This window comes from Pediculus humanus, genomic scaffold, assembly GCF_000006295.1.
Source record: "Pediculus humanus corporis 1103172107500 genomic scaffold, whole genome shotgun sequence".
Taxonomy (NCBI): domain Eukaryota; kingdom Metazoa; phylum Arthropoda; class Insecta; order Psocodea; family Pediculidae; genus Pediculus; species Pediculus humanus.
Window position 1 is genome coordinate 289,420 of NW_002987116.1, and position 3,638 is coordinate 293,057.

Consider the following 3,638-nt stretch of genomic DNA (forward strand, 5'->3'; position numbering starts at 1 on the left):
GGCAGCTCGACGAGAACGTGAATTTCACTGCTTCTGACCCTGGCCACTCCAAAGATGTTAGTCACCGGAGCCCAGTTCAGGAGACAAATCGTTCCCATCGAAAAAGACGGACTCAGGAAGACCTTCAAGAATTGATGTGGTGCTATCTTATAATAAGTGGCACCACCGAAATTCGAGTATTTGTCCCTAAGGAATCGGGTAGAAACCTCGGATAAATACTTAAAAACTCCGACAAGTAGCCTTGTCGTGTTTAATGGTGGATAATAATAATAATAATAAATATGATAATGATAATGATAATAATAATAATAATATTTTGAAGAAAAAAAAATTAATTTCCGTTTGTTAAACAAATCCGAATCAAATTGTTTAAAAGTCGACATAAGAACATTAAAAAAAAAAATGATGATGATGATGATGATGGTAATGATGACGTAGATGATGACGATGACGATGATGATGGTGGTGGCGATTATGATAATGATGGTAATAATGGTGGCAATGACGTAGATGATGATGATGATGGTGATGGTGGTGGTGGTGGTGATGATGATGACGATGAAAATGATTGTAACGACGGGAAAGAAGAAGACGTAGAAGAAGAGGAAGAAAAAAGTAAGCAAAATGCAACAACACAGCAAAAAAAAAAAAAAAACAAAAAAATTTAAAACAAAAAATTTAAAAAAAGGAAAACATCTGGTGCCACTTTTTTTTTTTTTGAGTCAGGTGTTTTGTATAAAAATATTTGAGCTCGTGTCGATTGAGTTAGTATAAGAAAAAAAATTTTTTTTTTTTTTTTTCTTACGTGCGATTAATTTTAAATTTTCCCGTAAAAGGAAAAAAAAAGGAAAAGAAAGGAAAGGAAAAAAGAAAAGAAAAGGGAAAGAAAAAAACACGATGGTAATCTTTTATTACGGCATAAAACTATTATTATTATTATTATTTATAGACATTTAAATTTATAGTCTTTATAGTCGATAAAAAGAAAAAAAAATATTTTTAACGTTTGTGCTGCTATATATATATATAGAAATAAAAATGTCAGTGACCCGATTAGTTTCCTTGTTTGTTTGTTTGTTTGTTTTTATCTTGTTTTTCTTATTATTTTGTTGTTTAAAACGTGGAACTAACCAAAAAGCGAAACGAACCTCAAATAATAATAATAATTACAATTGTCTGAATGTTTTAATTATAATTTGACCTAAATTTTATTACTTAATTTATATATATTATCAAATACTACAAAACTAACAACAACAACAACAACGACAACAATACAACCGGAAATATTTTATATATTTTAAGTTTAATTTAACGACGGAGTCGACATTTTTTTTTTTTTTAATTAATAAAATTTTCCTCGTCTAATTCTTTGTTTAATTCGTCCGACATTTTCTTTTTTTTTTGGGAAGTATTCTATACGTTTAATGACGTCACAATTTTGTATCGTCGCATTCTTTCCCTCCTCCTCTCCCCCACCCTTACCGGGTTAACGGTAATAATAATAATAATAATAAAGATTAATTTCCGGATGTTCGATATTGATAAAAAAGAAATCGAAAGACGTACGAATAAATTGTAAAACTTTTACAAAAAGAAAAACGAATCCGTTTCCTATTTTGGACAAACCGGATATTGTAACAACAAAATGAACAAAAAAAAAAAAAACATTACAGGAAATGAGATAAAAAAAAAGAGAGAGAAATACAAGAAAAAACGGAAACAGTTCCAGTCATCGTGAAAATTTTAAAATTCAAAATTTTCAGAATGATAGAAAAACTCCGACAAAAAGTAAAAAAAAAAAAAAAAAGGGAAATTTGTCGTCGTTAAAATTGAAACGATGATAATGATGATAATAATGATGATGATTAAAATTTTTATAAATTCGTGGAAAGAAAAACCGTGAAAAAAAATATCATTCGTGATTATTTTCGAAACGAAAAAAAAAAATTTTTTATCTTTTTTTTAAATAGTTTCCGGTTTTGAAATTTTAGTTATAGCCATTAAAGTGTCAAATAAAAAAGTTTTTTTTTTTTGTTCCAAACAAACTATTTCCGGTCAGCGAGGGGAAAACTTGAAAAGAGCTTTAAAAAAAAACCAACGGGAAAATTTTTTTTTTTTTCCTCCAAAAAAGGAGGAAAATTTTAAACCGAAAAAAAAAATTACTTAACAGCATGAGAGCATCTTTTCGGTGCGGGGGAGGGGAAGGAGAGGGAAAAGAGGAGGTGGTTATGACGTCATTAATTATTAAAATGGCGCAAAAATTTTAAAAAAAAAAAACAAAAATTTTTTCATTCGTTATTTTTACCTCTTTAGATAATAAAAGAAAAAAAATTTATTTCCCATTATTTCCTTTGTTTTCTTTTTTTCAATTCAACGGATCAATAAATTCCTTTGAGAAAGAAAAAGGAAAAACAAAAAAAAAATGGGGTCAAAAATTAAATTCACTTTCGTTTTTTTTCCTTTTTTTCTTTTCCTTTGTCCCTCGTTACTACTCGAATAAAAATTTACAACTCTCGTTAAAATTTTCGCACAAAAAATTTCTTTTTTTCTTTTTTTTTTTTAATTATAATAATTTACAAAAGGAAAAAAATTTTTAAAAAATAGTAGAAGGAAAGAAAGAAAGGAAAAAAAAAGGAAAAAAAAGGAAAAAAAAATTTTTTTTAATACGTTTTGAAAAACGAAAAGAAAACATAAAATTGAAATTTAGAAAATGAACTTTAGCTTTGAGAGATAATTTATTCTTTCTTTGAATCCCCATTTTCCCATTTCCCTTTTTTTTCCTTTCCTTTTTCTTTCCTTTTTTTTTCTCATCGTGTTCACTTCCGTTTTTTTTTTCAGAAAAATTCCATTAAAACGTGTTTAATTTTAATCGCTTAACGTTTTTCCTTTTTCTTGTCTTTTTTTTCACTCCAAAAATTTTTTATTACGTATTTTATCGACTATTAATAATGACGTCATAGCATACGCACATAAAAATTAAATTTGTACTCTTTTCCGCCCTCCCTTCCTTCCCTCCATCCTTAACAATTTAAAAAAAATTTTTTTTGGGAGGGGAGGAGGGAAAGAAGGAAGGAAAAAAATAGGATGTAAAATTTTTCCTTTTAATAATAAATTCTCGTTAAAAAAAGAAAAAATCCGCCATTTTTAATTTTCCTCTCTATTTCATTTTTTTTTTCATCGATTTCGTCGTTATTAAAAAAAAAAAAAGATTAATATTAAAAGTTCAAAAGGTTAGTTTCATTTTTTTAAATGATTAAAAAAAAAAAAAAAAAGGTTTGTTGCCGTTTTTCAAAGGAAAAAATAATAATAATAATAAATGAAATATTATTGGGAGAAAATATAAAATAAAAACAAAATAAACGAAATTTTTTTTTTTAATATAACTCGGTTGCGTTCCTTCCTTCCCTCCCTCTCTCTCTCTCTTCCTCCCACCACCCCTTTTTTCATCCTACTCCATCCCTTTTAAAGGAAGTACCTTTTCAAAAAAAAAAACCTCGGAAAAGAAAAAAAAATCTTTACACGACTAAATAAAATAAAATGTGTATAATAATGAACGAATAATTAAATGATATGTACGCGTCATAATTAAAAATGACGTCACAAAAATTTAAAATTAAAAACCGTTAAAAACCGTT

At 27.3% G+C, this 3,638-nt stretch overlaps 1 protein-coding gene across 1 annotated transcript in view; it reads right to left on the reverse strand.

The window, feature by feature from the left end:
• Nucleotides 1-3,638, reverse strand: part of Phum_PHUM155390 (class C metabotropic glutamate-like G-protein coupled receptor GPRgbb2, putative) — a gene marked incomplete at both ends in the record, with an annotated part of 52,133 nt that overhangs the window by 47,312 nt on the left and 1,183 nt on the right. The gene's annotated exons all lie outside the window — the stretch shown is intronic.